The sequence below is a fragment of the Athene cunicularia genome, assembly GCF_003259725.1.
Source record: "Athene cunicularia isolate RWA chromosome 7 unlocalized genomic scaffold, athCun1 chr7_part1, whole genome shotgun sequence".
In the NCBI taxonomy this organism is placed as follows: Eukaryota; Metazoa; Chordata; class Aves; order Strigiformes; family Strigidae; genus Athene; species Athene cunicularia.
In genome coordinates this window covers 27,404,857-27,419,610 of record NW_020799107.1, presented here as the reverse complement: position 1 = coordinate 27,419,610, position 14,754 = coordinate 27,404,857, and the positions used below count along the sequence as shown (strand labels likewise).

The following is a 14,754-nucleotide window of genomic DNA, read 5'->3' as shown; positions in this document are numbered from 1 at the left end:
TGTATAAGAGACAGGGAGATGGGGATGGGGCCGGCGCTGCCAGCGGGGCTGTCTGACAGACGGACAGACAAAGAGCTGCGGACGGACGGACAGGCGGGCAGGCAGCGCGTCCCCCCGTCCCTGTCCTCCCGGGCGGCCGTATCCTCCCGCTGCCCGCGTCCCCATTGTTCCTGGTGTAAGATAGGTGAAGTGTGCCGACCTGTGAAAATACATTTAATTTAATTTTAGATTTTGAATAACCTTCCCCGAGTCTCCTCTCAGCTGCTCGGAGAAAGCTTTTGCAAGGGACCTCTCTCCAGCGTCGGGAGCTGCTAACAAGTGCCAGGCTGGAAGTGGTCCGGAGGGCAGGGGGGACCGGGAGGAGTCGAGGAGAAATTAGTTGAACACTTTCACTCTTCATCATCTTCCCTCCTCCAGTTCCTGCCAAGCCTCAGCTGGGATGAGTGCAGCAATTGTCTGTATTAAGCTGGCTCATAAAAAGGGAAGACATTTATGTTGCAAACGTAAATCGTCTCTCTGATCACTTTGTTTTGTAAAGTGTTCAGAGCAGCTGTGAGGGCTTTTACACAATGATTAAAAAAATTAGATATGTGGAATCCAGTGATAGCAGCTTTAGTCTTGCTTTGAAAGTCTACCTACAGCATGACCTATCTCTGCATACATGTGACATTCTGGTCTAAGAAGTTTCAGATGGGAGAGACGTCTTATTTCTGATGAGCAGCATCTTTGCCATTGGTACAAGATAAATGACAGAGGACTATGGTTTCTCTTTTGAATGGGATCTCAGTTGCTTTCTTTATTTGCTGTACTTATTCACAGATTTCAGTAATACTTCACAAGCTTGCTAGAAATATGTACGTGGGCCTGTCATGCTTAAACATTTTGGAGTACCTCTTTCAGATTTTGTCCTTACAAGTGGTACAACTTTTGCAGTCATTTTCCATGAGTTTGGTGAAACATGCCTTGTGAAGGAAAGGTGGAAAAATAGTGCTAACCTGTATCAATCTTTGCAGGTGTTCTTATGCTGTACTCAGACTAGATAAACCAGTGGTCCAATCTAGACTTCAAATCTATTCTGCTATGTAAAAAGTTTGCATACCTGTGGGCAGTGTTAGTTTTTCAGTGTTCCGTGTCCAGTGTTTGGGATTCGTGCATGTGTTGGGTGACAGCTGGTCATCTGCAGAAGCTTTGGCTGTGTTGGGAAGCCCTAGAGCTCATGAGGTCTGCTTTCCTGTGGATCTCACGGGATCTGCGCACCCCTTGTACAGGGTACAGACAGATTCATGGAAGAGGCAGGCAAACCCCGCTCTTGTTGCAGTAATTAAGGAAAACTACAAAATTTTTCAATTGCACAGTTTTCTGAAAACCATTTTCATGGCCTTTCTTGATGAATACTCAGCTGAATATACGTGTGTATTCAGTTTCCAAAAGTATTTTCTTTGTAGTTGTTTCTCGATGTCTGCATGCCCCTCTTCCCCAAATATACGTGTAGTTAGTCAGTGAGCTCATATAACTGAATAAAGCTAAGAAAGATGAGGCTGACCTCTTGCATTTAGGCTGTCACGTGCACATGTACTTTTTCTGTCTTCACTCCTCAGGCTGAGGCCTGAGAGAACAGATGTATATGTAGTTTATGTTTTTGTTACTGTCCTTGTCCATATGTGTTTAATTTCTACTGCATTGCAAACATGTTCTATTTATGGAAAATCCCTAATATAATGGATTATGAAATCAGATCATAGGTAGTAGATAAGTAGCTACTTGAAGAACCACAATGGTTAAAGAAAATGGGAAGAAAAATTACTTGGAATATGAAAAGTTATATTCCAGGCTAAACCATTCACCTGAAGGAACACATACTTATGTAACGTTATTATGTAGCTTCTCAAAAGATGGTTTTCCCTCTCAGTTCAGTGTATGCAAGTTTATGTGTATGAGGATTTAAAGCTCTGTGGAGCATGCGTGTGTTCTAGAGAGAGTTGGTATTGTAAAACCACTGAGGTTGGAAGTTCTTACTTCCAGCTGAGAACTTCTGTGTACCAGTAATGTTAGAGCTGAATTATGAGGATACTAGTAAAGTATGGTGATGGTACATCTGAAAGAGTTTAGCTAACTTCTGGGTGTGTTCTTTGCACCACAGATTCAGTAATGTAAATTTGAAAATAATAAAGTTCAAGGTATTGGTTGTTAGCATATAGATTTTGGTAAAACATTTTAAAATTTACTTATGGGGAGGAAGGGTTTGTTGTATTCTAGTATTTTGGGGAAAACCAGCATGGGATTGTCTTCTGTATCTGCTGCTAGAGATTTGTGATGGTTTTTGTGACTAGGATCTTTGTAGAGTCTTCATCTGGTGAGGACCGCTATGTGGGCTGTTGTTCCATTTTTTAAAATATTAGAAACGGAAACCTGTCTGTATGGAGCAGCTTGATGGAGTAAGCCTTATTCTATCAAAATCACTTTAAGTGTTTAGCATAATTTGGGATTAAGTTTGATTTCATTTTGGCTCCAGTATAAAATATATTTTGCTATGTGAGGTAATGAAAGTTAAGTAAGAAATAGTAATGTTGGTATAAGTCTTGGATAAATAAACATAGAGCTGTTATCCTAAACGTGAAACTGAAGTGTCCAACCTTCTCGTCCAGACTTAACAATGACATGTATATTAAATGAATGGGACAAGAAATGAAAAGCAAATGCCACTGGAAATATTTTTTTACTTTGAAGACTCTTAAGTGGATCTAACAGAGAAATAGATTTATTTAAAATAAGTACTTCTTGTGCCTTTGCCTGGCATTTTAATGATAGCTGCGTTTCAAACCAGCATCATTTATGATGAAATATATTCAAGCCTTCAGTTTGCAGTCTGATCTGCATAAATGAGTGTTTAAAGACAAATGAAGTCCCAAAGAGTCTTCATGGATGTAAGCAGACATGGGTGTCTGCTTCTATCGGGTTGCAGGGCTTGTGTGAAGAACCAGTATGATGATTAACTTGTACTTTAATTTGTTTGTTTTTTTGACAGAAATACTTTTTTGGAAATAGTATTTCTTGGAGTGCTGAGGTTCATCAAGTATTTCTTTTTTCTTTTTTTTACTTCTTTGTATTGGAATCTATGCAGAAACCCTTGAACTAGTATTGAGTTTATACATTTAACTCACTGTTTTTTAACAGCTGAGACATAGCTATTGACAGGCCATGTCAGCAAAACACAGCCATGGGCAATAATATATAGCTATATGCCAACTGCACACTTCTGTCTAACAAAAGAAAATCCATTCAGGTTTTCATGAGATTTATTTTCATTTACACAAATGCTGTTAGTTACTTTATTCCAGTACTTTCCAGTGAAGTTAAAAACACAACTCCATCTGTTTAGCTCATTAGTACTCTGTATACATTTTAAATATACATTTTTATCATCATCTACATATAACAGAATACTTTATACATCAGCAATAATGCCATAAACTACACAACTGACACAGGTTTAACCTATTTAACTTAGAAATTATCATACAAATTAAAATACAGTAACATATGTGAGTATTCCATTACTGTATGTGATTAAATTGTCTTTCCCTGACTCCATATAGAGATATTTTTTATATATCATTCAGCATGTTGGATAAAATATCTGGAATAATCCGTAATATGTTATCACAGAACTTGATTATAAGTGTGTCCTGAGGGGACACAGTTCAGTGTCTTTTCGAAAGACTGTGGAAAGCACAATGTGCAGAAGGGTTAGAATCTCCTGATAACTTCTTCCATACTGTCAGAATTTTATTTTGGGATATAATAGAGAGACTGAAACTGCTTTTGCTCAGAAATAATTTTTAGTGTACTCTTGCGATATTATCAGTGTGTTAATGTATTCAAGGCTATGATATCAAGAGGTAACAGTGTGAATACTGTAATACAGTTAATGTATTACTAATTTATATTGCTTCATGATTTCATTGCACTTTGGAAAACACCAAGGCATAGCTCTTTAACAGGGTATGTATATTGGCCTGATCCTGCAATTGATATACTCTACTGGTACATTAGTATTACAGTATCTGCATCTTGTCACAGTTTGTGCAGAAAACTTTAAGACAGTGCTGTGTAATTCTTCCCTTATGACTAGGATGACATTTTTATAAGCGCAGAATTAAACAGTCTGATGATAAAATGAAATCTGTGTGGGAAGAAGTTCCAACCTGCAAACAGCAGTAGGGTATAATTTATGAACAGCCTATCAAATATAAACTGTCTAGATCTCTTGCACTGGGAAAGAAAACCCAAACCAAAAATCAAGGTGCCAGTAAAATGTCTGTAAAACAAAATAACTTTTTGATGTAACATGTGATATTACTAATGCATAAAGCTGTTGTGATATCTGTGTAAGTGAGCTCAGATACGAGACTGATAAGCCTTCTGCTCTAAAACTGCTTCAAATGGCAGCTACATCTGTAAGGTAAGAAGATGCCCATTCATAAAAATTTTGACAAGTTTTTTAACGTTTTTATAATAATGTCCCATAAAGGTTGTATTAACTTTTACTATTATTTACCCCAAAATGGATATAAAAGACGTTGTTAGAAAGGTTTACAATGCCAGTAATGTCATGACCAGGTCATGTTGCCTTGGTGCAAGAGGTGAAGTGAGAAATACTGACGCTGGGCCGATTTGGCATAGTCATATGTTCACTAGCAGTGTTTAAGAAAGGGGAAACAAATGTCTTTTTACACTGTCTGAATTTTAACTGCTACGTGATTGCCCTGAAAATTTGTCAGATTTCTTTTTTTCTGTTGTTGGGATTAGATTTGAAAATGATGCTGTGCTCCTTAAAAGGATATGCGCGTATGTATGTATGTATATGTAAAACTTCTAGCATGTATTTATGATGACATCTGGCCTAAAGTTCTAGTCATCAAGTATGAGAAGCCTTCAGCATAAAGTGAAGTTTATTTTGCCAATCAATAAGCAGCATATTATGCAGGTCAGCTGCCTGGGATGTAGCTGTGATCTGTAGTTTACTGGGAAGGGGCTAAGCAAGTAAGCAACTTCTGGATTGGCCAGCTTTCTGCAGGCTTCTTTTGATAGTGAAAGCTATTTAGTCTTGCTTTCAACAAGTGAATCTGTAGTATTGCATTGCAAACATTCTTCAGTTTTGTAAACGGAGGGGAGAGGGAGCAAAATGAGTATTAAAGCCAAGAAATGAATACATTTCATGGGATCTATGGATGATTTTTTTAGTCTGTAAGCATTTTAGCAGTATTTCCAGATACAGTGGATGATTTCAGAGTTTCTCAAATAAGGGTACCCTGAAGCAAATTATCATCTCTGTTGCTGACCTCCTGAAGCATGATTCTCCTCTGGTTTTGACCACATACACAGTGTTTCCTAACATAGGTCGCTGTTATATGTGAGTCTCTGTCAGACAAAATATATGTGAGATGGATGACAATTGTCAGGCTTTTAATTTGGGCCATTTATAGTACTGAGCGTTACTAGATACAACAGTGACTGTATAAATAAATGTAAGAAATCTTCTAATTTTGTGTCCTTAAAGTTTCTTTTAACAAAGTTCTTCATGAAAGATTCAGAAAACTGACTCCTTTTTTGCTACAGAAATCTTACACTTGTTACCTTGAAGAAAATTTTTGTAGTGACCACAGCAGATCTACTGCAGAGGGAGGTAGTCAATCCTCAGGGTACCAAGATGTGATACAGTTATTGTAGACCACAGTCACTTGCAAATTTTCTAGATGTGTCTGTGTAATATTGGCTTTCAACTTATGTTTTGGCCTTATAACCCTTTTTTTTGGGGGGTAAAATCTAGTATGAAGGTGCCCTGTGTGAATATTGCTTTAACAATATCAAACAAAAATGAATCATTCATACGGGAGAAAGACTGCTGTCATCCCTCAAGGAGGAAAGCTTTATTAGTTTGCTGTTCTCAGGAGCTTCTTCTGTCACTGGTGAACCTGACAGTTATACTCAGTGATTAATTTTTCGTTTGAGTCAGCAAAAAGATGTGAAATTTATGGGGTTGTCTTATGGGGATCGGGAAGGCTTGTATTGTTAGGGGGTGCAAAGAAGTAAGGGGAAACTATTTGGCCTTAGTGTTGCTTTTTCCTGGTAGAGATTATGAAGTTTTAAGTGACTCACAGCAAATAATTTTTTAGGTATTTAAAATATATTTTTTATGATCGCCCATTATTTATACTTGACATGAAATTAAGGGGTTGGGAGGGGGAATAGAAATAAGTTTATAGAAAAGGAGTATGCAGAGGATGATCATCCAGTTGTCACAGTACAGTGCTTGAATAAGTAGAATAGGTGGCAGTTTGTAGACAAAACCAGTGGGCTTGTTGTCTTAATCTGACACTTAAAAGTAGATCATGCAGACCAGGCGTATTCAGGCTTTTCTGGTGTCTGTTAGGAACCTATACTCAGTGTTATATATACACTGTATTGGATCAAATATAAGGAAGCTTTAAGAGTTTACTGTCACTTTTCGAGGACCAGTAATGTAAAAGTACAAACTGACAGAAAACGTAATCTCTCAATTCTTTTCATGACTTTATAGGTCGCTGTCTAGTGAGTCTGTGTTGTTCCTGGCTTATATTCCTTATAGGTCACAGGGCAGGCATGGGGCTTTCTACAGTTGTGGTGGTGATGAGAGTATGGCTGTGTGTCCAGAAAGCATGGGATCTCTTGTAGTTACGTGTTACATGCCTAAAATTTGCTGTAACACTGGGCAACTCTTCATTCCCTATCTTTGGTTGAACACAAGTTCAGCAAAGCAGTCTTGGCTTTAGCACTTGCATCTTGGGCACCTGAAATTGTTGCCCATTTTCTGTGGGACACAACTCTGCATTGAGGGAACCCGGGTGAGGGCAGCTGTGTCAGTGGGTTGAGGGCTTGAGGACTTGAGAGTCTTTAACGTGGTTGAAGGAGAAAATAGTATCTGGAAAGCAGTCTATAAAGACAGGATATGCTGGGTTCTTCTACCAGAATCTTGTAAGACTATTTTATTACTTTACAGATTGTTTTCCTGATTGCTTAGTAATATGGGTTGTGTTGAATGCATTTCACTAAGACTTGGCTTCATGAAATTATTTGACTATGGTTTCTCAGAAATTTCAGACCTGTTTGGGATGGTAGGTCTTAATTGTTGGTCTGCGAGTTAATGGCATCAAGAACCTTCAAGATTTTTGTTCCTAATAATTATAGGAGTTGTTATAAACATGAATCATATCTTTTGATCAATCTGAATTTTAGTGTATTCTAGTACTTAATTAGTGAGAGTTAGCTTCAGGGTACCAAAGTCATTGAGGTAGAATCCAATTTCCACAATCTTTTTGTTCAAGAGGGTATAATCCTGAGAAGTCTGAATTTTATTTTTTGGATTATTTTCAATGTTAGCTAATGGGCCAAGATAACTATGTTATAATTTCTGCTCTTATAAAATGTATTCTAGACATCTCATGTTTTGGCTTGCCTTGATCTGAAAATGGATTTAAGTGCTTTAAAATTGTTTGAGAAATATAAAACTGTAATGAGGAGTAATCACCTTGGGGTATGTGATAGAAGTCAGTGGGATTCCTTGCTCATACTGTTCTTGGAGTATCAAGGTGAAGAGTTACCTGGAAGTTCTTGTTGGGGTTGTGGATAACCTTTTGAAGAGGATACGCTGCAGAAGCACACTGGGTTTATTAGTTACTTGATTTGACTTTTTTTTTTTTTTTTTCTCCTTGGGAGTGAAGATCAGCCAGATTAAAAGAGGCTGATTTACAATTCTGGAATTTTATGTAAGCAGGGTAGGAATAGTTTTTAGTTGATTTAATCTGACCACAAATGTTGGTTATCAGTAGGGAGGTGGTGGATTTGTTGCAACAATGTGGGGAAAAAAATCCTAACTGTACAGAAGTGTACTCTTAAAAACCTTCTTTGTTGTCTTGGCAAATTTACATGGTCTGTAATGTGCTTGTGTTCCAAGAGGGGGTTTTGAGAAAGTGACCTAGTTGCTCACTTCCATGAATTTAGTTTATTTCTATTCCTTCCCCCTCTGGCTGATTTCATACTGTCTTTAAATACTAACATGTCAATTTATGTGCTGACTCTTCTGCTTATTCTTGATGAAGAGGCTTGATACTGTTCTGATGCTGTTGTAACAGAGTGCTGGTTAGGCCACAACAATCCTTGATTGCAGTGATGAAAATTGCTCTGTGGTGCCCAGTTCATAACTGCTTGAATACTTTGAAGAACAGTGATAATTTTTTTTTGTTGACTGTTGGTCAGTGGTTTCCCTAATGGAGCATCTCAAGATCAGCTGCTCCTTGTTTTTCATCATGCACTAAAGAAAGGGCTACCACCAGAACATACTGTCCGAGATGCTGCTTCTAGTGATACCTAAATCATTGTCACTTTGCTGTTTTTATATTCTTATCTCTGAAGGGCCCAAACACCTTATGGAAACATCTTATGGATTATGATTAGTAACTGTCACCTATGATTCTTTTTCTTTCCTCAGGGGATTATTATATGGAGTTATTTTTTCCATCAACTGTTATGTGTGTGTTGCGTTGTGTTTACATTAGCAGAAGTGAAGTTGATGTTTATGTGCTTGAAATAGTTTATTTTCTGTGTTTCATGTTTAGTTTTGTAATTTTTATGGCTAGGTGTTGTGGAGTCCCTAGGTCCCCGAAAGGCCTTTTTTTTTTTTTGTAGGTAGGGTAGGCATATGGCATTTGAGGAGTGGAGCAGTCAACAGAGATCTATGTCTCTGAGCTTTTGGAAGGGCTTGCTCAGATCTTCTGGCCTAGACCACATGTGGCTCTGAAAGATGGCCACTGAAGGTAACAGTGTGGTGTTTGAAAAACAATATAGAAAGCATAAGATTTGCTTGATCAGTCTGAAGCAAATCTGTTACTAAAGAGGTCTCGTTCATTCTATCATGTTTTTCTGACTAAATGGATGTTTTGTGGTTACTCTTCCATGTGTAGATGAAGGTAATGTTTGAAACACAGGTGAAATGAAATAAATAACTATTTAAAATTAAGTTATGTAGGGGTATGACTCTGCTTCCTCAGCAGGTTTAAATGCAAAAATGTTCCCCGCCACTATCACCATGTGAGAAGTTACTCTACAGAGAGCCAATGACATTTTGCAGAATTTGTTTCTAGATATTACACAGAATATAATCTTACCCTGAATAAGTTTACTGTAACAGAGCTAGGGAAAAAAGGTGTACTTAATGCATGGTGGTGTCCTAAATTGAAACTGTAACTTAGGAGAATGGTTCTTGTATTCTAAAACACTTGCATTGCTCTCACAACCTGAGAGCCCATGTTGAAATAATGCTTTCAAATATTGAAGTAAGATCTAGAAATATTGCCTGGACTCTGTAAGATCTGTTTTGTATCATTATTCATGTCCTTCTCACCTATGGTTTAGATTAGTGTTGATATTTTCCTGCAAGTTTTCCTTAATGCTGTTATGTATGTAAATGAGGGATGTATTGCAGTATCTCTGAGACTGCTTTCACTGCTAACTTTAGGGTTTTCTGATCAAAACCTTGATTATACTTTCATTAGCTTATTGTCCAATGTTATTTAGTCTATGTGGATGTATTAATTAATTGGCTTGAATTTTTCTGTAATTACTATTTTTCTTTAATGTGTGTAGCTGGCTTTTTAGAAAACAATGAAACTGAAGTAAAGATATCACAGGCAAAAAAAAGCGTGCTTTTAAAAGAACCGTTTTAGGTATAATTCAAGCACAGACATTAAAAATGGAGCACTGAGCTTTACCCATGCCACCTTCATTTTACCATCCTCACTATTACTAATGTATGGTACCTTAATATCGTATTGTAGTCTTTTGTGATACATGAACACAGTATTTCCCCCACAGAAGCCCCTACCTTTTCGAATGTACAGGATACATGCTGCTCATTGAATAAGCAGCTGCTCTGTAATTTGCTTTCTTCTTGTTGCATAACGTCTGCTCTCTTACTGTGCTCTGCTTAATCCTGTTCTGAAGGCAGAATGAATATATTTCTTTGTGAAATTTCTGTAACGGTTGTCAGTAGGCTTGTGAGGCCCTTGTAGATAGTTCCCACTGCTCTCTTCACACCTAAACCCTAGGTGGGTCATTGCCCCTGTTTTAAGACAAGGAAGTGGCAATACGGGGCGGGGGATGATTTGCCAAGATAACAGATTTGCCCAACAGCAGTGGCAGAGCTGAGGAAAGAAGCCAAATCTCTTACAGTTCTGTTACAACATCATGGTGGTAACCAGTGTTTCTCTCTTCAGTGTGAATGTCGTGCTCACCTTTTCTAGATGACAGTCCTACATCTTTGTACCCCTATTCCTCTAGTGATTCTCCACCAAAATGTCCACTGTTAATTGGAAACATACTGGTTGGTTGTCCTTTCCAATCAGTGATTAGCTCCTGGGAGAGGCCAGACCCCTCTCACCCACCTTCTCACCCCGGCAGTTACCTAGGTGACTGATGTGGGTTTACATGTGCCACCTTCTCCCCTCAGGAGCTGTGCTGCCCACAGGAACAAGACCACTGTAAACTGATTAGTTCACTTTGTGACCTATGTTGAACATTGCTTATTGTTACAAGTATTCCACTACACCTCAAGGAAGGTAAATGGATATTTCTTATTTTATGGCCAGAGAACTGATGATGCCTGGGAATAAGATGAAAATTTGTGTTTGGTGTGGATGTCCATTGAACTCTTTAAGAGCTTTTTTTTATATATAAAAAACAAACCACCATTGCATTCATCTTTATATTTTCAAAGTATTGCTATCATTTATTTAATTTCAGCCTTGAGTACTCAGGGTAAATCCGACCCAAATGTGTCAGGGTAAGCACCCAGAAAATGAGGGAAATAGAATTATTGATCACCTATTTTTAAAAAAAGGTTTGGTAGAAATGCCTTGTGTAGACTTGTATAAGATCTCTGGCAGGATCAAGGATAGAATCCTATTTTGCAAGATATCATTCAACTGCTTAAATGGCCATTACTTTCTTTTCTTTCTCTCTGTGTCTCATTTACACACATTTCAGCCCTTGCAACAAATGGAGCAAGAATATGATAAACTATCTTACTAGTTTCTCCTATTTCTGTGGAGCAGTTTCATTCAGTGTGCTGAAGGAAACAGTGCTTTGTAGAAAAAGAGACACACACATATATAAACTTTTTATTTAAAAAGAAAAAAAGATATTCACAGTGCCAATAGGCTGGAGAGGTGAACTATGATGAACAGAGGTACTTTAATCATGATACTCCCTGAAACTTGTATATGTTTGCATGCAACTTCTTTTAATTTCCCAGGAGTTTTAGTGCATAATGTTTTAAGGATTTTTAAAAAGCAATCTGGAGAGGAACACCAGAAATTCTGTTTCATATCCATATATACAGACCTTTGCCATTTGGGCCAGTAGGGTAGCTGATAGCAACAGCAGGTTGTCATCTTCTGTAAAACAACTCTAGCATAGTGCTAGTGATGAGAAGAGATGCTTCACAGATACTTGCAGATAGTAGAGGAGTGGTGAGACCCAAGGAATTTAAGGGCTTGTCATAAAAAAAAAAAAATCACAGTTTTTAAAAAGCAACATATTTTTCTTTTCCATTTATTTTCAAGGTGAAATTATATGAGATGGGCTGAGACAGTTAGACTGTGAATGCTGAACAGGGAAGGGCCCATTCCTGCACCCTGTTTTGAGCTGCCTCTGACACACTGTCTTTATGGTCAATTCAGTCAGTGAATTAACCTGGCAGAAAATTAATAACTAGGGGGAAAAATAGTTGCCAGGCTGGTGGGGTGTATAAACCAGTATGTCTGTATGAGCATCAGAGTAGGCACAAAAGATAGGGTGGACTCTCATAGCTAGGAGGAGGGAGCAGGATTGCCCCTTTCAATGACAGCTGTTAGATTGGCTCAGCTGTGTCATATAACTGCACTGTTATCAAAATCAACACTTGATATATTATCTGAACTGTTTTTATGAAGATTCAGTTTGGGGCATGCAAGTGATAGATGAAATTTCACAAAATCTTAACCAGTTGGACTGAAGTTGTTACCTAAAAGTACTTAGAAGATGCTAGGTAGCCTTAGTTACGTGTAGTGCTTGCTTTCTTGCATATAAATTTCACTGGAAGTCGCTGGAGTGAGCACATTTTAGTGCCTGAGTTTCATAGTGTAAGGACAGAAATTCTGCATTGTGTTTTTCAGGTTAACTATACAGTGGTAGAAATTCCTATGTAAATTCTCAAAATTAACTATTTTCAAATAGGTTGGCGCCACAAAATCAGTGGGTTTTTTTTTTTCCTGATAAAAAGTAACATTGCTTATGATTTTTGGAATACTAAAGTATGTTTGCTACACTGGTGACATCCCCGTGGATTTTGACATGTAACTGTGACTTTGTTAATACAGTATCGAAAGCCTTCCGATATGCTCATTTGATACTAGATTATGGATATGCTGGTGATGATCTAATACTGATTGTAGATTAAGCAAGGTGACAAGGATTTTCACGCGTGGATAATTTTATGCACGATAAGTAGATTTTCTGTGAGTAATCCTGTTGATTGTAATAGGACTATTCACAGCTCAGTATGAGTGTAAATCTTTGTGGGATCAGGCCCTGTACTGGCATGTGTTCAGCAACATGGAGCATTTAGAAATAACTGTGCAACAGGTCTTAAGAGTGTTTGTATCGTATGTTACATTTTAGAATGTGTTAATTTTATGATCTGTGAACCTTTTCACAATGATTTATGTTTGATTACTTTTCTTTTTGCAAGTCAACACATTTTAATTCATTCTTATAAACACTTGTGTGTTAATTTCAAAATCTTTCTTTTAGCCAAGTCTTGTTTTTCTGAGTAGGGAGAAGAGATAATTTTATTTAATGTTCTTTATTTAGAACCATTTTTAGGGTATTATTTTTTACTTTCCAGGCTTCTGCAGTATGTTTAAAATTGAAATTTTGATATTGTGAAAGCTAGCTGTGTTTCCTTTTATATTGGACTATACCCATATTTTAATAGTGCAAACAAATATATTTTCTGATGTCAAAATACTCAACATGTTTCATGATCTGATAGGGTTTTTAAGTGAACCTTAGGAACCTGTCAAGTTCTAAATTTTTTCTTTTTTTTGGAAAGGATTGCATTGATGGCAGTTTTATTCATGATAATGCTTAAACATAAGTAGTTCTAAATATACTATTCTCTGTCTTCATTAGCATTAGGAATTGCAGAATTATTTGTGACTGTTATACTTCCTTTCAGGAAGAAAGCGTTTGAGAATGCAGATATACGTTTTTCCCCTGATCTATATTTGGCATAGCTGTTAGGTATGTTTGCATGGCAGCTGTAACTTGTTCATTTCTGTGTGTATATTGCATTTGTGGAGCAGTTTCACAATACACTTTAATCTAATCTAACCGCTGACTGCTGTTGAAAGAAGCGGTCCTTTACCCTCCTCCCTGCTTCTTCACTTGTCCATCTCCTGTACACACTGCCTGCATGGTCCCACTGCTCCAAAGGAAGCCTAGTGGCTTTTCTGGTGAGTATGTTTTTGCCCAATTCCTTTCTTAATTGCACAATGCTGTGCTCAACCCAGTGAAAGCAACAGGAAAGTCTAACTGTGGGAGAGGTGCAGGCCACTACACCTTTGGGCAGGTAGCCCATATATCAGATCGTTTCTTGCAGCTGTATCACTGAGAATTGAGTTGACTTTTTCTAAATAAGTAAACACCGCAAATGTCTCATCAGAATAGCCTTTTAGTTGTTTCCCTATCTGAATTTCATAAAGGATTTATTTTAATCTTCACTTTCTGATAGAAGAATGTGAACCTTTCTTAGTGTGGTAGCTATCAGTTGTAGTTAATTTTATAGAAGTTTGTCTACTCAGAAAGGTTTTACTAGTTGTGCCAGTAAAGCTGCTGTGATTATATAGTGATTGGCTTTTTTAAAAATTTAGAATAAACCTTTCCAAAGTGAATTACTCTAAATAGGGAAGGAAAAAAATAAATCCCATACTGGAATAAGAATGTTCACTTAAGGAATTTTGTAGATTTATATACACTATATTAATTTAAGTTTACCGTTTAGCACAAATCATTGTAGTATGACCATAGAGATGAGCCCTAAGAAGCAAAATATGCTTAGAGGTTTCCATAGATTTTTAAAAAAGTTTATTGTATGTGCATTTTGTTCTAGTAGCCTTTATACAGTTTGTTGTTTGGGCCCTGCACGCACTCATTCTTCCAAACTGTTGTGGAAACAAGGCTGTGATAGGAATATGCTTCAAGTATCAGTTAATTGGGAAGTTTGCCTTGTCTTACCTTAAATGAAAACACACTTCCCAAAATGTGGAACTGAAATAATATCATTGGGCTACTTCTAGTGTAAGGTTACCCTGAAACCAATTAATATCTGGAATTGAGCTCAGCCTCAGCTTTTGTGAGGGGAATCTTGGAGGTAGATATTTTTGTCAGAACAGTATTGAGTTGTGAAAGGCATGTTAGAATTGCTGTTGTGCATCCCGGCTTTTGGGTTTGGATTGTTGAATCTTGGAAAATATGGTTAAGGGGAATTTATGGCTATATATGGAAGTAGTATTTCTATATCAAGTCTTTGTTAGAATCTTTTAGAAGGAGCTTTGTCTGGAGAAGAGGAGGCTGAGGGGAGACCTCATCGCCCTTTTCAGCTACCTGAAAGGAGGGTGC

At 37.5% G+C, this 14,754-nt stretch overlaps 1 protein-coding gene across 3 annotated transcripts in view; it reads left to right on the top strand.

Annotated features, from left to right (window-relative positions):
* Positions 1–78: 78 nt before the first annotated feature.
* Positions 79–14,754, top strand: part of ZNF148 (zinc finger protein 148) — a 41,969-nt gene continuing 27,293 nt past the window's right edge. For 2 of the 3 annotated variants that reach the window (XM_026852753.1, XM_026852755.1), the window contains exon 1: positions 79–175. The gene's annotated coding sequence lies outside the window, so the exon portion shown is untranslated. Of the gene's footprint in view, positions 185–14,754 lie in introns of all 3 variants that reach the window. The other variant, XM_026852754.1, reaches the window with a different exon arrangement.